The 25849-nt window shown below is 46.7% G+C and overlaps 1 protein-coding gene across 5 annotated transcripts in view; it reads right to left on the reverse strand.

Moving 5' to 3' along the window:
* LOC110965491 (neuronal growth regulator 1-like) overlaps nucleotides 1-25849 on the reverse strand; it is a 667889-nt gene that overhangs the window by 205871 nt on the left and 436169 nt on the right. The window lies entirely within an intron of this gene.

A 25849-nucleotide genomic window follows, 5' to 3' on the forward strand; every position in this document is an offset into this window, starting at 1 on the left:
GGAAGCCGGAGTACCCGGAGAAAACCCACGCATGCACAGGGAGAACATGCAAACTCCATGCAGAAAGATCCCAGGCCGGGATTTTGAACCGGGATCTTCTTGTGCAAGGCGGACAGTTGCTAACCACTACTCCACTGAGCAGCCCCCTGACAAACATGTTGGAGTTTATTAACCATCTTTAGGTGATTATTTTCATCAGAAATCGAGCCCATCTGGTCCATAAAGGGTTCAAAAGAGCAACTAAACGTCTCAAACCAGCCAAGACCAGAGGAGATGTTCCTGCTGGACTCCAGCTTTCAGGTTCTGGTTTCTGAAGCTTCAGGTTCTGGGTCTGAAGCTTCAGGTTCTAGTTCTGAAGCTTCAGGTTCTGGTTTTGAAAGCTTCAGGTTTAGGTTCTGAAGCTTCAGGTTCTCTGGTTTGAAGCTTCAGGTTCTGGTTCTGAAGCTTCAGGTTCTGGTTTTTAAAGCTTCAGGTTCTGGGTCTGAAACTTTCAGGTCTGTAATATTTCTGACCTAATGGTCCTATAACAACAGTTCCTGTAAATGTCAGCTGGAACGTGATGATTGGAGATGATTCAGAGCTCCTCATCAGGTTCATGAATTTAAGAGAATCAACTGATGACATGAACTTTTCTAAACACTTTGAGAGGAAGTTAAATCTGGATGTGAGCTGCCAGTAATCCACAGATATCTCATTTATTCTCTGCTTTCTAAACAGATCTCCTCTCCAGCTCTCCAGAACCTTCAGGGTTCCAGCTGAGCTTCTCCAGAATCTTTTAGAACGGATCTTTGTCAGGAAGGAGGCGTAGCCATGCTTTCTGAACTCTAGAATAGCAGCCAGTGACCGGGAGACTGTTGCTATGGCGACCCTCGGAGTGTTTCAGGCGTGATTTGATTGGAGGACGTGGAGCTCCGTCTCCGTCTGTCACCAGAGCTGGAAGGTCAGTGGTGATTAATGGGAGAGGAGGAGATGGCAGCAGCTGGAAGAACTGATGGCCGTGATCTCTGCTGGACCTCTGCTCCTCACTTTATCACTCAGAAGCTAATACAAGTCCCACTTTTACAGTTAGATCTACACTAGCAGGCTTTAGTCTGGACACAGCTTCTCATTTAATCTGTGTCTTTAGGAATATTTACAATGTAGACTTTCACTGAAGGCATCAAAACTATGAATGAACATCTGGAATTATGGAGGAAACAAAAAAATGTGAAATATGTAGAACATGTTTTATATTTTAGATTCTTCAAATGATTCAATTTTGAATTAAAAAAATACTGACAAAGACTCAGAATCTGTCTGTTCTGTTAGATCTTTGATTCCTGCTTTGAACACTCTTGTTATTCTCTGGATGAGCTTCATGAGGTAGAACCTGAAATGGTTCTCCAACAGTCTTGAAGGAGTTCCAGAGAGGCTGAGCACTTTGTTGGTCCTTCTACCTTCACTCTGTGGTCCATTCATCCCAAACCATCTGGATTGGGTTCAGGTCAGGTGACTGTGGAGTCCAGGTCATCTCCATCATCTCCTTCTTGGTCAGATAGTCCTTCTACAGCCTGGAGGTGTGTTTGGACTCATTGTCCAGTTGGAGAATAATGATGGTCCAACTAAACAAACCTGATGGGATGTCATGTGGCTTCAAGGATGCTGTGGTAGCCATGCTGGTTCAGGTTTCCTTCAGTTTGGAATAAATCCCCAACAGAGACCATCACACCTCCTCCTCCATGCTTCACGGTGGAAACCACGCATGCAGAGACCATCAACCTTCTCCTCCATGCTTCACGGTGGAATCATGCATGTAGAGACATCCACACCTCCCTCCTCCATGCTTCATGGTGGAACCATGCATGTAGAGACCATCACACCTCCTCCTCCATGCTTCATGGTGGAACCATGCATGTAGAGACCATCACACCTCCTCCTCCATGCTTCATGGTGGGAACCATGCATATAGAGACCATCACACCTCCTCCTCCATGCTTCATGGTGGGAACCATGCATGTAGAGACCATCACACCTCCTCCTCCATGCTTCACGGTGGGAACCATGCATATAGAGACCATCACACCTCCTCCTCCATGCTTCATGGTGGAACCATGCATGCAGAGACCATCGTTCACCTTTCTGGTCTCACAAAGGCACAGCGGGTGGAACCAAAGATGTCAAATTTGGATTCATCAGACCTAAGTGCCAGATCTCCACTGGTCTAATGTCCATTCCTGCTGTTCTGGGTCCAAACTAATCTCTTCTGCTTGTTGCTTTTCCTTATTAGTGGTTTCTGAGCAGCTGTTGGACCATAAAGGCCTGATTGGTCAGTCTCCTCTGAACAGTTGATGTAGAGATGTGTCTGCTGCTAGAACTCTGGGTGGCATTTATCTGGGCTCTTATCTGAGCTGCTGTTAACTTGTGATTGATGAGGCTGGAGACTCAGATGAACTTATCCTCAGCAGCAGAGGAGACTCGTGGTCTTCCTTTCCTCGTGGGAGCCAGTTTGGTCGCAGCACTGGATGGGTTCTGTGGATTGCACTTTGGGATACATTCAAAGTTCTTCAGGGTTCCTGGTAGTTCCTCAGTGGTTCCTGGTAGGCTCATGGGCAGTTCCTCAATAGTTCCTGGTAGGTTCCTGGGTAGTTCCAAGATGATTCCTTGAGCGTTCATTCAAAGTTCTTGAAATGTTCCTCATGGACTGACTTTTATGTGCTAACGTAATGATAGACTTCTTTGTAGTTTCCTGGTAGTTTCTAGATGGTTCCTGGCAGGTTCTTGGGTAGTTCCTAGATGGTTCTTCGTAGGTTCTTGGGTAGTTCCTAGATGGTTCCTTGAGGATTCAGTCAAAGTTTTTCCAGTGTTCTGGACAGACTGACCTTCAGTTCTTAAAGTAATGATGGACTGTCATTTCTCTCAGCTGATTGGTTCTTCCATAATATGGATTCTAACAGTTGTCCAAAAGGGCTGTCAGCTGTGGACCAACCTGACTTCTGATGGACCAACCCATTGACAAGGAACACCTGTGAAGTGGAACCATTTCAGGTTCTACCTCATGAAGCTCATCCAGAGAATAACAAGAGTGTTCAAAGCAGGAACCAAAGCAAAGAATTAAACAGAACAGAAAGATTCTGAGTCTTTATCAGTAATTCAGACCTGCCAACCTTGGCGAAATATTTTGCGTACCACTTAATCTCACACACGCACGCGCAAACATGCCACACACACACACACACACACACACACAGCTCGCGCTCATGTCGATAGGAAAGAAACCCTCGGTGCTTATTTCCCCGATATGACATCGTATTTTCAACGTGAAAGTAACGTTATTAACAGTACATATTTGCCAAAAGACACACACGTACACTCACACATGCACGCACACACACACCATTTTACCATTTTAACCGCCAGCTGCTGCGGGTGGGGGCACAGGGAACGGGGAGAGAGGAGGAGGGAGGCAGAGGACAGGAGAGAGCGGACCAACAAGGGTTCTGCAGACTCCTATTCTCCGCTACTCTATGATGATTGGTTGAAATTGCACCACTACACTGCTGCATCATGTTGTCATGCATGAGTATTTGCACGTCCACATTTCTAACAGCACTCACAGATGTCTGCAGCTTTTGAGTAGTTTAATGAGGCGGACCGTACCAGCGTATTCTGATGTCAAATTGCGTACCTGCTACACAAAATGCGTACAGGTTGGCAGGTCTGCTAATTTTTTAATTCAAACCAAATCATTTTGAACAATCTTTGAGTTTCTTGGGCCTTGTTCAGGGTTATCTGGGACCTCTTTTGAGTTGTTTGAGACCAGATTTAACTAATTCTGGACCATTTTTAACACATTTTGAGAAGTTTTGATTTTTCAGAAATTTAGGACAGATTTCCAGTCACTGAACACAAGTTTCAATTCATTATAGAAAAACTTCGCCTTTTACAACATTTAAAGTAGCTTCGGACAAATTTCAACTGGTTTTCTAAATGATTTAAGACAGATTTTGAGTCATTTTGTACCATTTTTGAATGAAGAGTTTTTCTGGGACTTCTTTTGGGTCATGCACGACAAGATTTAAAGACTCGGTGCTCGCTGGAACATGGTCTAATGTTCTATAACTGCCACAGCGTTTAGCGTTTAATTCAGTGTAGAATAGAACTGAACACAAAGAGCGTTTTATCTCTGAACCTACAGAAGAGCCACTCATACAGAACCTCCATTTGCATTTTCACAGATAGTGTTTGAATCGACTGCTACAGGGAAATTAAATTTAAAGTAAAGTGGAAGCTCTGCAGCGTTCCTCTGATGGTTGTCTCCTAACGTATTCTCAATGTTTCCTTCTCTGGATGCTGAGAAATGTGGCCAGACCTCCTCTGTTCCTCCATTTGTCCTGACATGTTCCAGCTCTGATTAGTTTTTATTCAGAAAGAGCAGCAGATTGTCCAGGAATAAAGAAGCTCTGAGGGATGGAGCTCTGATTAGTGTTTATTTTGAAGGAGCTCTGAAGCTGTGATTGGTGTTTTATTTTGAAGGAGCTCTGAAGCTGTGATTAGTGTTTTACTGTGAAGGAGCTCTGAAGCTGTGATTGGTGTTTTATTTTGAAGGAGCTCTGAAGCTGTGATTGGTGTTTTATTTTGAAGGAGCTCTGAAGCTGTGATTAGTGTTTATTGTGAAGGAGCTGTGAAGCTGTGATTGGTGTTTTATTTGAAGGAGCTCTAAAGCTGTGATTAGTGTTTATTTTGAAGGAGCTTTGAAGCTGGATAGTGTTTATTGTGAAGAGCTCTGAAGCTGTGATTAGTGTTTTATTGTGAAGGAGCTCTAAAGCTGTGATTAGTGTTTTATTGTGAAGGAGCTCTAAAGCTGTGATTAGTGTTTTATTGTGAAGGAGCTCTAAAGCTGTGATTAGTGTTTTATTGTGAAGGAGCTCTGAAGCTGTGATTAGTGTTTTATTGTGAAGGAGCTCTGAAGCTGTGATTAGTGTTTATTGTGAAGGAGCTGTGAAGCTGTGATTGGTGTTTTATTTTGAAGGAGCTCTAAAGCTGTGATTAGTGTTTTATTTTGAAGGAGCTTTGAAGCTGTGATTAGTGTTTATTGTGAAGGAGCTCTAAAGCTGTGATTAGTGTTTTATTGTGAAGGAGCTCTAAAGCTGTGATTAGTGTTTTATTGTGAAGGAGCTCTAAAGCTGTGATTAGTGTTTTATTGTGAAGGAGCTCTGAAGCTGTGATTAGTGTTTTATTGTGAAGGAGCTCTAAAGCTGTGATTAGTGTTTATTGTGAAGGAGCTCTGAAGCTGTGATTAGTGTTTATTGTGAAGGAGCTCTGAAACATTCCTTCTTTTTTGTGAACTCTGATTTATTCCTCTCATTGGGTAAAGAGCTCCGGCTGCCAAACTATTCAGGGTTCAAGTGCTGAAGAGGATTAGTGATTATTCCGTGCACGCCCACACACACACAGAGGTATGTGCACGGCCGTTTGTGTGCACGTGGGCTGCCACATTCTGTGTGTGATGGAGCTGGAGGAGGTCTGGAGGCCACAGTCATTGAATTTGAGTAGAAAGCGGTCATTAAAGCTCTGAATGCAGATTAAACTCTGGCTTCAGTTCTCTGGAAGGATGAAGATGTTTGAAATATTTAGTCTCTGATGAGTTTGTGAGTCTGTGATCAGAAACGTACGATGGATTCTCTAAACCTCTACAGTCAGACAGGCAGAATAATAATCCTGCATTTTCACCCAGTTTATCATTTTCTGAAGAGTTTTTCTCTTTTTACTTTTTAACAGATTTATTCCTGTTTTGTTAAATTACAGATATCCCTGAATTCACAAAAAACTATATAGTGTGTGTGTGTGTGTGTGTGTGTGTGTGTGTGTGTGTGTGGTGTGTGTGTGTGTGTGATAAATCTTTCTTTAATAAAATTTGAAAATCACATTACATCAAAACAGTGTTTTAACAAATACTTTAAAGAGACGTTGCTTACATTAAGCGTTAACAGTAGATCTTTTTAAACATCTTGTAAAATCACAGAAAAAACAACAACAGTGTGTATTTTGTATAATTGCATAACAATTGCTACTTTGTTTGTTTCAATGTTTTAAACCAATATTATTTTCAATTTTTATATCAGCCAAAAATATTTTACAAAATCCTTAATTTTACACATATATGCCACGGTTTGATGGAAAAGTTAAAAACATTGTAAAATTGAAAAAGTCAATATTTTACAGACTTTCCCAGATTGTTTTATACAGATAATAATAGAGTAAACTTCAAAAAATACGCATTAGTCTACGTGTTAAATGAGAAAAAATTGTGTCCAGAGTGGTGTTTTTGGTTGAATACTTTGAATTATACAGTGTTTGGCAGCAAAACTATAAAAGTAAAAGTATTTAAATCCATGTGTAGTTGAGATGCGTTCATCTCTGGTCTGATAACGACGTGAAAGTATTAAATATTAAAACACCTCTGATGTGTTTTCTGCTGTTTCTGTGCTAATAAACCTGCAGATTCAGGAAGCCTCACTATAATCGGTCTTTGGCAGGAGGATAGATGAGGCTGAGGATCCCCACCACTGCTGGTCTGGGATCAGGTTGGTCTGGGATCAGGTTGGTCTGGGATCAGGTTGGTCTGGGATCAGGTTGGTCTGAGATCAGGTTGGTCTGGGATCAGGTTGGTCTGGTATCAGGTTGGTCTGGGATCAGGTTGGTCTGAGATCAGGTTGGTCTGAGATCGGGTTGATCTGGGATCAGGTTGGTCTGAGATCAGGTTGGTCTGGATCAGGTTGGTCTGAGATCAGGTTGGTCTGAGATCAGGTTGGTCTGGGATCAGGTTGGTCTGGTATCAGGTTGGTCTGAGATCAGGTTGGTCTGTGATCAGGCTGGTCTGAGATCAGGTTGGTCTGAGATCAGGTTGGTCTGGGATCAGGTTGGTCTGGTATCAGGTTGGTCTGAGATCAGGTTGGTCTGAGATCGGGTTGATCTGGGATCAGGTTGGTCTGAGATCAGGCTGGTCTGAGATCAGGTTGGTCTGAGATCAGGTTGGTCTGGGATCAGGTTGGTCTGGGATCAGGTTGGTCTGGTATCAGGTTGGTCTGAGATCAGGTTGGTCTGAGATCAGGCTGGTCTGAGATCAGTTTGGTCTGAGATCGGGTTGATCTGGGATCGGGTTGGCCTGGGATCGGGTTGGTCTGAGATCAGGTTGGTCTGTGATCAGGCTGGTCTGAGATCAGGTTGGTCTGAGATCGGGTTGATCTGGGATCAGGTTGGTCTGAGATCAGGCTGGTCTGAGATCAGGTTGGTCTGAGATCAGGTTGGTCTGGGATCAGGTTGGTCTGGGATCAGGTTGGTCTGGTATCAGGTTGGTCTGAGATCAGGTTGGTCTGAGATCAGGTTGGTCTGGGATCAGGTTGGTCTGAGATCGGGTTGATCTGGGATCGGGTTGGCCTGGGATCAGGTTGGTCTGGTATCAGGTTGGTCTGAGATCAGGTTGGTCTGAGATCAGGCTGGTCTGAGATCAGGTTGGTCTGAGATCGGGTTGATCTGGGATCGGGTTGGCCTGGGATCGGGTTGGTCTGGGATCGGGTTGGTCTGGGATCAGGTTGGTCTGGGATCAGGTTGGTCTGGGCAGTAAGTCTAGATTTTACTGTTTATTATTATCAGTATATTACTATTGTTATTAATATTCTTATTATTATTAATATTCTTCTTTTTTTTTCTGAAGTTCATTCTGACGTTCAGATTCCAAGCGTTAAATCTCAAAGATCAGAAGCATTCAGTCTGCTGTTCACCGTGAATAACCAGGAGCAGAATCATCATCAGATCACTGAGATGTGGAAACAGAACATAAACAAAGGAACTGTTCCACATTTAAACCATCCAGGAGAAGGAATAAATCTATTGTCTCCCCCGAGAGGGCTGACAGTCTGACCTCTGACCTCTGCTTTTAATTAACCAGCACTAATATTAGCCTGTTCATGACACACACACACACACACACACACACACACACAATGTCATTAGTGTGTAGCTAAATGTCAGCGGTCATGAAGGTAGATCTGCTGCTGTAGACTCAAAACCTGAAAAAAACTTGAAAAAAATCTGAAAAAAGCCTGCAGCTCTGATCTAATGCATCCTGATTCACCCAGACGCCTCGTGCACATTATTCCACCTCGTCCACGTTATTCCACCTCGTCCATGTTATTCCACCTCGTGCACGTTATTCCACCTCATGCACATTATTCAGCTGCAGACAGAAACTCTGATCCATTGGGAACCTCTGGAGAACTCTAATGGAACATTAGTGGCAATAGTGAGTTAGCAATGTTAGCGGGATTGCAACGTTAGCAGTGGTAGCATCTCGTGTCACATAAAAACAACAAATACATCCAAAATTATGAAAACCTCATTTATCTCAACATCATCAGCTCTACTCTTCACTGCTTTTTGTTATTTAAAATAAATTTGTATGCGTGTTCTGTAAATGTAGCTGTGAGCTTAGCATAGCTTAGCTTAGCATAGATTAAACTTGACTGTCATTCAGTAAAGTCCAAGTACTAAGACAACAGAATGCATCTGAGCATGTAGCATTAATCTACATGAGTGTTTGTTCAGTTTCAGGGATGCAGACGAGTGTTAACCAGAAAGACTGAAAACTGATATTTGCAGCCGATAATAAAAGAATGTAGTGTTATAACAGCACAGAACCTGTCATTCATAACTAGACTTCTCCATGAACCCTTAGGCGCCAGAGTTTTTTCAATAAAATACTCAGTTTTGATATCACTTTTTGCTACTCCACCACGTCCCCTCCTACCCTGCTACCCCACCACGTCCCTCCTACCACCCTGCCACCCCTGCTACCCATGTCCCCTCCTACCACCCCTGCTACCCCCACCACGTCCCCTACCACCCTACCACCCTGCTACCCCCACCACATCCCCTCCTACCACCCTGCTACCCACCCACCACATCTCCTACACCCTGCACCCCTGCCACCCCATGTCATCCCTCTACCACCCTGCCACCCCTGCTACCCCACCACATCCCCTCCTACCACCCCTGCCACCCTGCTACCCACCACTCCCTCCTACCACCCCTGCCACCCCACCCCCACCACATCCCTCCTACCACCCACCCCTGCTACCCCCACCATATCCCTCCTACCACCCCTGCCACCCTGCCACCCCATGTCATCCCTCCTACCACCCTGCTACCCCCACCACATCCCCTCCTACCACCCCTGCTACCCACCACGTCCTCCTACCTACTACCACCCTGCTACCCCCACACATCCCCTCCTACCACCCTGTACCCCCACCACATCCTCCTACCACCCCTGCCACCCCTGCACCCCATGTCATCCCCTCCTACCACCCCTGCCACCCCTGCTACCCCCAACATCCCCTCCTACCACCCCTGCCACCCCTGCTACCCCCACCACGTCCCCTCCTACCACCCGCCACCCTGCTACCCCACCACTCCCTCTACCACCCCTGCCACCCTGTACCCCCACCACGTCCCCTCTACCACCCTGCCACCCCTGCTACCCCCACCACGTCCCTTCTACCACCCTGCCACCCTGCTACCCCCACCACGTCCCCTCCTAACCCCCTGCCACCCTGCTACCCCACCACATCCCCTCCTACCACCCCTGCTACCCCTGCTACCCACCACATCCCCTCCTACCACCCCTGCCACCCTGCCCCACCACATCCCCTCCTACCACCCCTGCTACCCCCACCACGTCCCTCCTACCACCCTGCCACCCTGCTACCCCCACCACGTCCCTCCTACCACCCCTGCCACCCCTGCTACCCCCACCACGTCCCCTCCTACCACCCTGCCACCCTGCTACCCCCACCACGTCCCCTCTACCACCCCTGCCACCCCTGCTACCCCCACCACGTCCCCTCCTACCACCCCTGCACCCTGCCACCCATGTCATCCCTCCTACACCCCTGCCACCCCTGCTACCCCCACCACATCCCCTCCTACCACCCCTACCACCCCTGCTACCCCACCACGTCCCCTCCTACCACCCCTACCACCCCTGCTACCACCCACCACGTCCCTCCTACCACCCCTGCCACCCCCCACCACGTCCCTCCTACCACCCGCCACCCTGCTACCCCATGTCATCCCCTCCTACCACCCCTGCCACCCCTGCTACCCCCACCACATCCCCTCCTACCACCCCTACCACCCTGCTACCCCACACATCCCCTACCACCCCTGCCACCCCTGCTACCCCCACATCCCCTCCTACCACCCTGCCACCCCTGCCACCCCTGCCACCCATGTCATCCCTCCTACCACCCCTGCCACCCCTGCTACCCCACCACATCCCCTCTACCACCCCTGCCACCCCTGCTACCCCCACATCCCCTCCTACCACCCCTGCCACCCCTGCTACCCCACCACATCCCCTCCTACCACCCCTGCCACCCCTGCTACCCCACCACTCCCCTCCTACCACCCTGCTACCCCCACCACGTTCCCTCCTACCACCCCTGCCACCCCTGCTACCCCCACCACATCCCCTCCTACCACCCCTGCCACCCCTACCCCCACACGTCCCCTCCTACCACCCCTGCCACCCCTGCTTACCCCCACCATCCCCTCCTACCACCCTGCTACCCCCACCACATCCCCTCCTACACCCTGCCACCCCTGCTACCCCACCAATCCCCTCCTACCACCCCTGCTACCCCCACCACGTCCCCTCCTACCACCCCTGCCACCCCTGCTACCCCACCACATCCCCTCCTACCACCCCTGCCCCCCTGCTACCCCCACCACGTCCCCTCCTACCACCCCTGCTACCCCACCACATCCCTCCTACCACCCCTGCCACCCCTGCTACCCCACCACGTCCCTCCTACCACCCCTGCTACCCCACCACATCCCTCCTACCACCCCTGCCACCCCTGCTACCCCACCACATCCCTCCTACCACCCCTGCTACCCTGCTACCCCACCACATCCCCTCCTACCATCCCTGCCACCCTGCTACCCCCACCACATCCCCTCCTACCACCCCTGCTACCCCCACCACATCCCTCCTACCACCCCTGCCACCCCTGCTACCCCACCACGTCCCCTCCCCACCCTGCTACCCCACCACACCCTCCTACCACCCTGCCACCCTGCTACCCCCACCACATCCCTCCTACCACCCCTGCCACCTGCTACCCCACCACATCCCTCCTACCACCCCTGCTACCCCTGCTACCCCACCACATCCCTCCTACCACCCCTGCCACCCTGCTACCCCACCACGTCCCCTCCTACCACCCTGCTACCCCACCAGTCCCACCACCACCGCTACCCCACCACATCCCTCCTACCACCTGCCACCCCTGCTACCCCACCACGTCCCTCCTACCACCCCTGCTACCCCACCACATCCCCTCCTTACCACCCTGCCCCTGCCACCACATCCCTCCTACCACCCCTGCTACCCTGCTACCCCACCACATCCCTCCTACCACCCTGCCACCCCTGCTACCCCACCACATCCCCTCCTACCACCCCTGCCACCCCTGCTACCCACCACGTCCCTCCTACCACCCTGCCACCCCTGCTACCCCCACACGTCCCCTCCTACCACCCCTGCTACCCCACCACGTCCCCTCCTACCACCCCTGCCACCCCTGCTACCCCACACGTCCCCTCCTACCACCCCTGCTACCCCCACCACGCCCCTCCTACCACCCCTGCCACCACCTGCTACCCCCACCACATCCCTCCCTACCACCCCTGCTACCCCTGCTACCCCCACCACATCCCCTCCTACCACCCCTGGCCACCCCTGCTACCCCCAACCACGTCCCCCTCCTACCACCCCTGCTACCCCCACCACATCCGCCTCCCTACCACCCCTGCCACCCCTGCTAACCCCCCACCACGTCCCCTCCCTACCACCCCTCCGCTAACGCCCACCCACATCCCCTCCTCACCACCCCTGCCACCCCTGCCTACCCCCACCCATATCCCCTCCTACCACCCCTGCAGTACCCCTGCTACCCCCACCACATCCCCTCCTACCACCCCTGGCCACTCCTGCTACCCCCACCCACATCCCCTGCCCTACCACCCCTGCCACCCCCTGCTACCCCACCACGTCCCCTGTCTACCACCCCTGCTTTACTCCCCACCACGTCCCCTCCTACCACCCCTGCCACCCCTGTCTACCCCACCACGTCCCCTGCCTACCACCCCTGGCTACACCCCCACCACGTCCCCTCCTACCACCCTGCCACCCCTGCTACCCCACCACATCCCTCCTACCACCCCTGCTACCCCTGCTACCCCACCCATCCCCTCGCTACCACCCCTGCCACCCCTGCTACCCCCGACCACATCCCCTCCTACCACCCCTGGCCACCCCTGCTAACCCCACCAACGTCCACCCTCCTACCACCCCTGCTACCCCCACCACGTCGCCCTCCTACCACCCCTGCCACCCCTGCTGCCCCCACCACGTCCCCTCCTACCACCCCTGCTACCCCCACCACATCCCCTCCTACCACCCCTGCCACCCCTGCTACGCCCACCACATCCCCTCCTACCACCCCTGCCACCCTGCTACCCCACCACATCCCTCCCTACCACCCTGCCACCCCTGCTACCCCACCACGTCCCCTCCCTCCACCCCTGCTACCCACCACCACATCCCCTCCTTACCACTCTCGCCACCCGCTGCTACCCCCCACCACATCCCCAGCCTACCACCCCTGCCACCCCTGCTACCCCACCACGTCCCCCTCCTACCCACCCCCTGCTACCCCCACCACGTCCCCTCCTACCACCCCTGCCACCCCTGCTACCCCACCACGTCCCCTCCTACCACCCCTGCTACCCCCACCACATCCCCTCCTACCACCCCTGCCACCCCTGCTACCCCACCACATCCCCTCCTTACCACCCCTGCTACCCCTGCTACCCCACCACATCCCCTCCTACCACCCCTGCTACCCCTGCTACCCCCACCACATCCCCTCCTACCACCCTGCCACCCCTGCTACCCCCACCACATCCCCTCCTACCACCCCTGCTACCCCTGCTACCCCCACCACGTCCCCTCCTACCACCCCTGCTACCCCCACCACCATCCCCTCCTACCACCCCTGCCACCCCTGCTACCCCCCACCACATCCCCTCCTACCACCCCTGCCACCCCTGCTACCTCCACCACGTCCCTCCTACCACCCCTGCTACCCCCACCACGTCCCCTCCTACCACCCCTGCCACCCCTGCTACCCCCACCACGTCCCCTCCTACCACCCCTGCTACCCCCACCACATCCCCTCCTACCACCCCTGCCACCCCTGCTACCCCCACCACATCCCCTCCTACCACCCCTGCTACCCCTGCTACCCCCACCACGTCCCCTCCTACCACCCCTGCCACCCCTGCTATCCCACCACTTGCCCTCCTACCACCCCTGCCACCCCCATGTCATCCCCTCCTACCACCCCTGCCACCCTCTTCAGAATCTGAGTAAGCCATTACTTGACAAAGTATTTTGTCAGTATTGAGCAGACCTCTTGGTATGGTGAGTTTTCTCTCTCTAAAATGTGTTGTCTGGCGCTCTGTTACGCTCTGAATATGACTTTCGTCTCCTCGACCTGAGGAAGGTTTTCAAACTCTATAAACTCCAAAACTTTGAGCGAAAACACGCCCACAAATGATGCTCAGACTGAAGTTCCAGATGTCCGCCATCTCCTGGTGTAAAGTAGTAAATACATGAGGCACTATATTTGATTCTATGGCTTCCCAGATAGCAAAAGATGTTAAATCAATGTTGAATTCGGGTTAAGAAGGTTGAATTGTGGCTACGGTTGAAGACTAATGGTTGGATCAACGTTGATTCAAACAACATTTTGTCAACATTGAAGTTTGTGTTTAAAAGATACCATTGAATCTACGTTGTATTTTGGTTTAATTAAAATGTTTGACAGGTCAATGTTGAATTAATGTTGAATCTATGTTTGCCCTTCTCTTTTTTCTCCTTCAGCAAAGGGGGTGGTTGGGGGAGGGGAGGTACTCTGAGGGAGACAGGTCTGACACAATTATTACATGATCTTCTAATCACAATTATTTTACATGATTGCAATTCCTTTTGCTTCAAGCAGGACAATTTCTATATATCTGCACAAAATCGCATACTAACGTACTAAATACTACACACTCAATGAGTACATTGTTGGCATTGATAAAGTGTGATTTATGGTTGAAAAGCAACGTTGACTCAACATTTTATCAACCTTGCGCTTTCTGTATAATTTCTACTTTAGGTCTCAACATAGATTCAACATTGATTCACCCATAGTTTGCTATCTGGGTTGTTATGTTCAGCAATGTTGCTTGTCGCAATATTGTGACTTTGGCGCTTAAATAAAGTTGAATTGAACTGAATTAAAGGGTTAATAAGGGTGACTAGAACTGAATTTTGATTTCATTTGAAATTCTTCTGTATTTTTTTAGTAAAAACTGACAAACTAAACCAATTTGTTGGACATTTCTCCAATCGTAGCTGCTGTCTTAGCTGAGCTCAGCATAGCTTAGCATAGATTCAACTTTGCAGTCGTTGCACAAAGAACAAGTACTTACAAAAAAAATGCAGAAATCCAGATTGACTTCCAGGTCATTCTGTGACTGGATTCTAGCTTAGCAGCTAGCCGTTACCCGCTAGCCGCTAGCTACTAGCCGCTAGCTTTTAGCATAGCTGTAGCCACTCTGAGAGAAGCTAATTTTCTGGTTCTTTGTCACTTTTTGCTCGGTGAGAGACGTTTCTGAGACCACAGAGAAGGACAGACACAGAGCCGAGGCTGCATCACACCTGATTTATCAATAAACGCATAGATACGATAATCAGAAAAATGAAAATAAAGTCTAATATGCAGCTGTCCCAACAGAATGACAGCACCATGAAATCAAATGTGGACAAAATATGAAAACAGATCTAAACCTAAACCTACAGTTACAGATAAATATCGGTACAAACTGCATGAACAGAGAAAACAGCAGTTATCTGATTATTTAAATCAATATTCCTCCAAATAAAACCAGCTTCCTGTCTGATGCACCACAGTCCTGATTCTGAAGCCACACAGTGATTCTCTGACCAGATAACGGCCAACGTTCATCAGGACCACACTGGAGAAGGGATGTTCAGAACCAGCAGAAGAAGAAAACGACATCCTGAAGGAATTTCAATCAGCTGCAAAAGTCCAGCGTTCAAACGGGTCGATGCTCGGTTTCATGTTCAGCAGCCGACCGACTACACAAAGAACTCCAGCTCACACACAGCAGGAAAACCGGAATTAACCGGTTTCTCATTACCAGAACCAATCAGAACCTGTCAGAACCAGAACCAATCAGAACCTGTCAGAACCAGTCAGAACCAGAACCTGTCAGAACCAGAACCAGCCGGACTCAAAGCCTCCACCACTCTTCTTATAACACAGTTACAGTTCTCATCTTTTATTGATTAATACGATGTTTTTTTCTAATTAGGCAAATAATATAACAACCAAACTATCAATTATTCAGAACATTTTTAATTACTTGATAAATATTTTAAAAAGAACAACATGTCTCATTATTATTGTATTATCTCCTCATTTTGTTTTGACATTCATCATAAAAAATAAACCACATTTATCAGACGACTCACCCTCAAGAGAACACAAAGATGAATTTAATCACAGCAAAAGTTCCATAAACCAGAAAAAGGTTAGTTTTATTCATGATTAAATTTATCTCTGAAGTGATTTGGACTGAAGACAATCACCAAAATTTCAAAAATATAACAGAAATGATTAATAATCTATTTTTTTCTCACTCACATGCGTCCGTTAATGTAAACAGAAAATATAAATATAAAATGGTAGAAAACAGTGATGAAGAAAGACTAGAAAGATCCACTTTAGTGGCCTCTACCAGAACATGTTCTCTGTGCTGGAACCCAGATGGCATTTATTTATAGTTCAGCTGCAGGGAGTCCATACACTGACCAGGACAAGTCGTCTTTGCGATGCTTCGTTGTTGTAGTCAGTGAAATTACATGTCAGTCATTTAGTGCTTCTGGGCTTTTTTTGGTGTTTCTCGAGAACCAGTAATCTGAATGACTTCAAACTTTACAGCATACTTCCTCACTAATCTAGTTATAAATCCATTAAACATGAAGTAAATCAGATGAATGGATGCTGAGAAAAGTGAAGATGGACACACACACATTTCTTCACTGACTATATTTAGATTTTAAAAATGGTGTTTGTTTAGAAGTTCTACCGGCATAAATCAGTTCAAATACTCCTTAATTCTACATGGTTCTTTAGCTGCAGGCTCTTCTTTGACTGGACGTCATCATCTTTAAGATTCACCGTTTTTCTAATTAACAAGTTGCTGTTGTCTAATGTTTTTGTTTTTGTTGTCAAGAACCGTTACTCCAAATGACTTCAACCTTTACAGCAAACTTCCTGGTGCACCTTGCCGATCTGAGCGTCTGGCCGAGTACAACCAGCTTCTCAGGACTGAGGAGGAGCTCGGCGCCCAGGCCCGTTTTGCCGGCCAGAGCTTCAGGCACCCCATCTGAGCGGATTCTTCCTCTTTGGATTTCAGTGTGTTCATTGCTCATAAATAATCCTTTGCTCATAAATAATCCAACTTCCTGATCAATAATCAATCAATAATGATAATAATAAATGTATGTATTTACCACCAAACCAAAGAACCACTCATCCATCCATCCATCCATCCATCCATCCTCTATCCACCACTTTATCCTCACTGGGGTCATGGGGGGTGCTGGAGTCTATCCCAGCTGACTGAAGGCAGGGGACACCCTGGACAGGTCACCAGTCTGTCACAGGGCTACATATACAGACACACAATCACACTCACATTCACACCTACGGACAATTTAGAGTAACCAATTAACCTCAGCATGTTTTGGACTGTGGGAGGAAGCCGGAGTACCCGGAGAAAACCCACGCATGCACAGGGAGAACATGCAAACTCCATGCAGAAAGATCCCAGGGCGGGATTTGAACCGGGGATCTTCTTGCTGCAAGGCCAAAGTGCTAACCAGTACGTCACTGTGCAGCTTAAACTTCACAGAGAAATCTGATTTAACTAAAGAACAGCAGAGTTTAAACTGATCTATTAGAAATAAGGAAAAGCAGAGTTTAATCGTTCTAATACTGATAATACTAATACTCGACTTTAAAGAAGGGAAACGTGTCGTCATGAAGGTTTTTTTCTCCTGTGGACGGAGTTTTAAGACTCAGGTCACAAAGAAATGAAATCTTTTTAAACACATTTAAAGAGAGACAGGATCCCAGCAGATCAGGACTAAACTGTGGTTTCTTCCTCTGGTTTTATTCTGCTTCTCTGAACCGACATTACAGACGAATGGAGACCTCCAGGTTTAACCCTTCATCTGCTGTAGAACCACTCAGTCTGGAGGTTTCACTCTGATCCAGTTTAACGTCCAGAGCTGCAGGAAGCTTCCTCTGATTCTCATATTTACAGCTTCTAGTCTCTCAGGAGGTTAGAGGACGTTTATTCATCAGCTGATAGAGGATCAGCTGATCCTGCATCAGCTGATGAAGGAAGTGGTTGGTTTACTAGTTGGGTTTTGTTACTTAAAAATGTTGTAGAAATGCCAAAACAATGCTGTATAATCTGGAATTCAGTTTCAAATCGTAAGAATCTACTATGATGGTTGAATTATGTTGAATATAAAAAGATCTTTTCGAGGTAATTCATGAGGATCTACAAAGTTCCATCATTACTGAACTATCAAGCTGAAAAATGACTCCATCAGAGAGTTCCATCAAAGCCTTCCATCAGAGCGTTCCATTAGAAAGTTCCATCAGAGTTCCATCAGAGCGTTCCATTAGAAAGTTCCATCAGAGTTCCATCAGAGCGTTCCATTAGAAAGTTCCATCAGAGAGTTCCATTATAAAAGTTCCATCAAAGCCTTCCATCAGAGTTCCATTAGAAAGTTCCATCAAAGCCTTCCATCAAAGCCTTCCATCAGAGCGTTCCATTAGAAAGTTCCATCACAGAGTTCCACTAGAAAGTTCCATCAGACAGTTCCATCAGAGTGTTCCATTAAAAAGTTCCATCAAAGTTCCATCAGAGTTTTCCATTAGAAAGTTCCATCAGAGCGTTCCATCAGAGTGTTCTATCAGAGCGTTCCATCAGAGAGTTCCATCAGAGTTTTGCATTAGAAAGTTCCATCAGAGCATTCCATCAGAGCATTCCATCAGAGCGTTCCATCAGAGCGTTCCATCAGAGTGTTCTATCAGAGCGTTCCATCAGAGTTCCATCAGAGAGTTCCATCAGAGTTTTCCATTAGAAAGTTCCATCAGAGCGTTCCATCAGAAAGTTCCATTAGAAAGTTCCATCGGAGTTCCATCAGAGCGTTCCATCAGAGTTCCATCAGAGCGTTCCATCAGAGTTCCATCAGAGTTTTCCTTTAGAAAGTTCCATCAGAGCGTTACATCAGAGTTCCATCAGAGTTTTCCATTAGAAAGTTCCATCAGAGCGTTCCATCAGAGTTCCATCAGAGTTTTCCTTTAGAAAGTTCCATCAGAGCGTTACATCAGAGTTCCATCAGAGTTTTCCATTAGAAAGTTCCATCAGAGCGTTCCATCAGAGTTCCATCAGAGTTTTCCTTTAGAAAGTTCCATCAGAGCGTTACATCAGAGTTCCATCAGAGTTTTCCTTTAGAAAGTTCCATCAGAGCGTTCCATCAGAGTTCCATCAGAGTTTTCCATTAGAAAGTTCCATCAGAGCGTTCCATCAGAGTGTACTACCAGAGAGTTTCATCAGAGAGTTCCATCAGAGAGTTCTATCAGAAAGTTTCATCAGAGAGTTCCATCAGAGAGTTCTATCAGAAAGTTTCATCAGAGAGTTCCATCAGAGAGTTCTATCAGAAAGTTTCATCAGAGAGTACCATCAGAGAGTTCCATCAGAGTTTTCCTTTAGAAAGTTCCATCAGAGCGTTACATCAGAGTTCCATCAGAGTTTTCCTTTAGAAAGTTCCATCAGAGCGTTACATCAGAGTTCCATCAGAGTTTTCCTTTAGAAAGTTCCATCAGAGCGTTCCATCAGAGTGTACTACCAGAGAGTTTCATCAGAGAGTTCCATCAGAGAGTTCTATCAGAGTGTTCTATCAGAAAGTTTCATCAGAGAGTACCATCAGAGAGTTCCATCAGAGTGTTCTATCAGAAAGTTCCATCAGAAAGTTCCATCAGAGAGTTCCATCAGAAAGTTCCATCAGAGCATTCCATCATAAAGTTCCATCAGAGCATTCCATCATGAAGTTCCATCAGAGTGTTCCATCAGAGAGTTTCATCAGAGAGTTCCATCAGAGCATTCCATCATAAAGTTCCATCAGAGAGTTTCATCAGAGAGTTTCATCAGAAAGTTCCATCAGAGCATTCCATCATAAAGTTCCATCAGAGTGTTCTATCAGAGTGTTCTATCAGAAAGTTCCATCAGAAAGTTCCATCAGAGAGTTCCATTAGAAAGTTCCATCAGAGAGTTCCATCAGAAAGTTCCATCAGAAAGTTCCATCAGAGAGTTTCATCAGAGAGTTTCATCAGAAAGTTCCATCAGAGCATTCCATCATAAAGTTCCATCAGAGTGTTCTATCAGAGTGTTCTATCAGAAAGTTCCATCAGAAAGTTCCATCAGAGAGTTCCATTAGAAAGTTCCATCAGAGAGTTCCATCAGAAAGTTCCATCAGAAAGTTCCATCAGAGAGTTTCATCAGAGAGTTCCATCATAAAGTTCCATCAGAGTGTTCTATCAGAGTGTTCTATCAGAAAGTTCCATCAGAAAGTTCCATCAGAGTTCCATCATAAAGTTCCATCAGAGTGTTCTATCAGAGTGTTCTATCAGAAAGTTCCATCAGAAAGTTCCATCAGAGAGTTCCTGCTAGAATCCAAGCTGACCAACATGTTCAGATCCTTAATCAGCTTTGATTCTGCATCTGGAGGCTTTAATGGTCTTTTTCCCTCCACTGATTCTGTGTTTTATGACTGATTTTAAGATTTTATTGATCATTTTTAAAGCCGGTCATGGTCTAACTAAGTTATTGATCAGAAATCAGCCCTGATTAGATCCTCAGATGAGACTGAAATAAAAGTAACAGAGCTCTGGACCAGGATAACCCAAACCCCTAACCTTAGCCCTAACTATAACCTAAACCCCTAAACCCTGACCAGAGAAAGCTGCAGAATATTTTCTAAATCATTTCTGAAAATTCATTTTCATCGGCTTGCTTTTATGTGATGTTGAGTTTTATTTAAACTTTTTATATTTACTATTTAATTTGTATTTTTATTGACAAACTGCTACTTTTTGTTATTTTTTTTGCATATTTCTTTTCTTTTGGCCAAATTTTTACATTTTTTGACAGATTTATTTTATTTATTTACTGTTAATATTATTATTGTTATTGTTATTATGAAATTAGTTCCAGTGTGAGGTGAGTCAGATGCTCATTAACCATCAGAATAATTTCAGACCATGAGATCTTCCAGGTAGAAGCTCAGTTTAATGATTCCAGCCTGAGAAGAAAACTGTCAGATCAGGAAATCATGAAATAATGAACCTAACTGCATTTCTCTACTTATTATTTCTGGCTGTGATGCTTTTTTTAAATTTTTTATTCCAGGTATGAACACCTGAGGAGGAGGATTTGGTGTGACTGATCCTCTGATGTTCATCTAAATGCCGTCCAGACTCCATCCTGAGGGACGTTCTCCTGCTCTTTGCTAGTTTTTAGGTTTTAACTGGATAAACAAATACTTTCATTTACAGTTAACAACAAACGGAACAAACTGCAGGTACATCACACGCTGAAAATAAATCCCTCCATATGTCGGAGCAGAGACGCCAGCTGGAGCTGCTTCTGTTCACACATTTCACATTTCACTGCTCCATGCAGATTCTAACATTCTGTTCTGAAGCTAAACTAAACACAACAACACAGACCTGATCTCCACTAGTCTGACTCCTGTTTACAGCAAATATGGGTCAGAACGTCACACTGTCCAGTAAATATAGCAGAAACTAGACAGAAATGAGCAATGAAAAGGTCAGGAAACGCTAAAGAATGAGCTGAATATAACCAAAAACTAGCAAATCCAGAAAAGATGGCAGCAGAGAACTAGACGAGCCCCCAGTAGAGGGCAGAACCACGCCCATGCATGATACTCCGTATCAATTTTGATCATCCTACATATCTCCCTTCCTACTTGATCTGCTGACCTCTAAGTCCACAACTGAGCAGGGGACCTGAGACTGATCTTCAGTGCCAAGTTTGATTATCCTGAGTTCAGCACTTGCAGAGATATCTGACCGGACATACACACAGACATACTTACCCAGCCAGATACCGAAGTGAATGCAGTAACCCCGCTGACGTACGTCAGGTGTGGTTAATAACGCTGAAGTGATTCAACAAACTCACAGGAATTAAATCCATTATCCATCCATCATCCATCCATCCAGTCATCATCCATCCATCATCCATCCATCCATCCATCCATCATCCACCCATCATCCATCCACCATCCATCCATCATCCATCATCCATCCATCCATCCATCATCCATCCATCATCCATCCATCCATCCATCCATCATCCACCCATCATCCATCCATCCACCCATCCATCATCCATCATCCATCCATCCATCATCCACCCATCATCCATCCACCATCCATCCACCATCCATCCATCCATCCATCCATCCATCCATCCATCCATCCCATACTCCCTCAGTACCCCCACAGAGGTAGTAGTAGTAGTAGTAGTTTCCTCCGGTCCTCAGGGGACACGGTCATAGGCCTTCTCCAGATCTACAAAACACATGCAGACTGGCAGGTTGGACTCCCATGACCCCCTCAGCAGCCCCACAAGACTAAAGATCTGATCCACTATTCCAGAACCAGGAAGGAATCCACATTGTTCCTCCTGAATCTAAGGTTCAACAATCGCACAGAGCCTCCCTTCAGCACTGTAGAGGAAACTTTCCTCGGGAGGCTGAGAAGTGCGATACCTCGGTAGTTGGAACTCACTCTCTGGTCCCCCTTTTTGGAAATGGAAACCACCACCCAGTCTGTCACTCCACAGTACTGTACCTGATGTCCACGCCACATTGTAGAGGCGTGTCAGCCAAGACAGTCCAACAATGTCCAGAACCTTCAGCATCTCAGGGAGGATCTCATCCACACCTGGAACCACTGAGGAGCTTCCACCCACCCCCCGAGTTTTCAGGGTCTGCCACCCCCTAAGAGGACATGTTTACCGGGTTCAGGAGTTTCTCAAAGTTCTCCTTCCACCATCTGACAATGTCTCCAGTATGGTTCACCAGTTCTCCACCAGACTGAGCACAGCCTGAGTAAAGCCCTGCCTCCCCTTCCTGAAGCATCCAACAGTTTGTCAAAACCTCCTTGAGGCCAACCAAAAGTCCTTCTCCATAGCCTCTCTGAACCCTAACCCACAGTTTTGACTTCCACAGCTGCAGCAGCTCTTTAGGCCGACCAGTATCAGCTGCTTCAGGAGACCCCTGAGTCAGCCAGGCCCTAAAGTCCTCCTTCTTCAATCTGATGGCTTCCCTCACCACTGGTGTCCATCAGCAGGTTTACGACGTTGGTTATCAGCTCAGGAAACACACAGACCAATCAGGTACGAGTTCAGCCATCTAATGTGACACTACTCAGCCAATGAAGTCTCTGCATTCCAGCCGCTAAACATCACAGCTGAGTTCAGAAAACAGGCGAGGGACAGATTAAATAGAAATTCAAATAAATGGACACTGAGAGGAAAGTCTCCCTGCACATGTTGACCATGTTTGGATCAACATTCAGCTGACAGCCAGCTTCTCAGCTATTAACATAATCAAACTAAATCTGGTTCCAGACTCACCAATGAGCTCCAGATGTGTTTGGAACGACCCTGACACTGTTCAGACCAGATTCAGAATACTGGCAGCTCAGTTCTCCCATTAAGCAGCAGGGATATAAGAGGAGCGATAGAAGAGAAGAAAAAAGTAAAAGTGTTCAGTTGTTTATATTTTTAGAGATGTAGGTATTGTTGAAGATGTATAAGTTGGTTCAGGTTGTTCAGTCATTATTTTCCACTTTATTTTCAGATGTACAGTTTTATCAGAAGTTATTTATTAATAAATGTGTCAGGGCTCCCTCCTCACCCCCGTCCTTCCCACCTGACATCCCAAATACCCCTTTTCCCATCTGTTTCCTCTTCCTCTCCTGCTCCTCTTCCACTCATGCTCCCTTCTCTCTCTCTGTCCCTCGGTTTCTGTCTCTGTCTCCTCAGTCTCCCATCCTCTCCTCTACCCCTGTCTTCCCCTACAGCTTGACGCCTGAGTGGAGTTCGGCTTCCCAGCTGACTCCACTCAGGCAATCAACCACCTCTACGGCTCCCGGACAGCTGAGGGACATCTCATTGATTACCACCTCAGCAATAAAGAACCGGCTCATCCTTCCAATCCCTGCCAGATTGTTGAACAAGACATACCTATCCAGCTGTCCGGGATCCCCTCGACCCTGATCGTTTGTCCGCCCTCCTGAAACCATTTGGCACCGGTATTTCCCCTCCTGGACTCCCCATTCTGCCCGGACCCCCTCCCTGGAACCCCGACCAGCTCCCCTCAATCCAACCCGGAACCCACAGCAGCAAACCGGCTGCTCGTCGCCTCTTGACGCCCTCCCGGAAACCCCCCGCCTGGACGTCAGTCACCGCCTGGCCCATGGAACACCTCGGCCCCCCGGTTCGGGAGAGTCCGACGTCCTTCCTTTCCCCGGCTCCGTAACCCAAACCCCACTCCACCAGCCGCTTCCCCTGCAACCCGACTCTTTCTCACCCTCCGCCACAACTCACATCCCTGACAATACAACCCATTCTCATTTCACCCAGCCTTGGTAGTGTGGCTCTCTGCTCGGGTCCAACCCGTTAAATCCGTGACAAAATGCTGTTATAACCGTTCTGAATTTATTTGATTTGATGGTCTGTTAATGATTACAGGCAGACTCTAATAAAACTACCAGGTTACATCAACATATATCACACTAATTCACTTAGACATTATGATGTTCTGGACCTTTGCTTTAACCCCTTAAGCTTCAGTGTACCGCCGGCGGTACACCTACTAATTTGTAATTTTTTTTATTTAAAAATAGAATATTAGCGATTTTTTTTGTACTGAAAACGGCTGGAATTGACTGAAGCTTAAAGGGTTAATACACTTTCTCTGACCGGACCTCTTTGAATTTTAGTTGAATATTCCTGCTCTACTGGATTACAGTTTTTTCTTTTTCCCAACAAGTTGGGATAGGTCTCTAAAGATATTTTTGAATTGTTGTTCTGAAATCCGACCTGTCTGTCACTTTTTGTCGTTGCATTTAAAAACTAGTGCTTGATTCAGTCGGCTGATGATGTCAGGGCTGATTTTAAGCTCTGTCCACCCCTGCTGGATGTGTTTCTGGTTTCTGAAAAGTTTAAAAAGTGACTCCCGGGTAAACTTTAGGGCTGGTTTTGTGTCTATTTGTGTTTTTTTGTGTGTTTATCTTGTGTCTCCTCTGACCAGGAGCACCACAGTGCTCCTTTCTGGATTTGTCTAAAGCGTTCGACACGGTCAATCATGTGATTCTTTTGGACAAGCTTTCATTTCTTGGCATAAAGCATAGATCATTACAGTGGTTTTCTAGTTATCTAACAGACAGATACCAAACGGTTTCTTACAAAGGGGTAGAATCTCCTCTTCTTCCTCTTCAGTGTGGATTACCTCAAGGTTCAATCTTGGGTCCTTTGTTATTTTTGTTATATATTAATGACCTCCCCAAAGTTTCTGATAAACTCTCTAAAATGTTATTTGCAGATGACACCTGTGTATTTTATTCCCATAAGGATCCTAAGGCTCTCGTACAAGTAATGAATGAAGAACTTGACAAGTTATCTTCTTGGTTTATGTCAAATAAATTGTCACTCAATATTAAAAAAACTAACTTTATATTTTTTGGAATACAGCCCAATACTTTTAAATCTTCTTCTAAAATCCAAATTGATAATATACCCATCCAGAATGTTTCCTCTGCTCGTTTTCTTGGAGTTATAGTTGATGAATCCCTCAGCTGGAAACCACATCTGAGTTTTCTTACTTCAAAAATCGCCAAAGCTGTCGGAATACTGAGAAAAATCCGCTCCCTCATTAATTCAAGAGTGGCAACAATGCTATATTATGCAATGGTATATCCACATATAAATTACTGTAATATATGTTGGGCTAGTACCCATGAAACTAAACTTCAGCCTATTTATCGTCTCCAGAAACGAGCTTTGAGAATAATATTTCATGTAGATCGCAGACATCCATCTCAGCCCCTGTTTTCTAAAGCAGGTGTTCTGACTGTCTACCAAGTCAATAATTTCCAAATTGGTCAGTTTGTTTATAGTTCTGTAAACAAACTACTACCCCAACATCTAAATTCTATTTATCATTTTAATAACGAATTTCATTATTTTCCAACTCGTAGCAGCACACTTATCAGAGCTCCTTTTGCTCGTATAAATCTGTCTGTATTTAGTATTCCATACAGAGGATCCAAAATATGGAATCAATTACCAACCTGGGTCAGAGTCCTTTCACAAACCAAATTTAAAGCAGCTTTTAAAGAACTGCTTTTGAAAAAGAGTAATTTTCCATATGGGACATCCTACTAACACCTGGTTTGTCTTTGGTCAGTATGTTTAAAGAGGTAATATTTACCCTGTGTATAACTTTATGAACTGTTGGCATGTTATTTGATATATTTTAACATATTTATAT

The sequence above is a fragment of the Acanthochromis polyacanthus genome, chromosome 4 (assembly GCF_021347895.1).
Source record: "Acanthochromis polyacanthus isolate Apoly-LR-REF ecotype Palm Island chromosome 4, KAUST_Apoly_ChrSc, whole genome shotgun sequence".
Lineage (NCBI taxonomy): Eukaryota > Metazoa > Chordata > Actinopteri > Pomacentridae > Acanthochromis > Acanthochromis polyacanthus.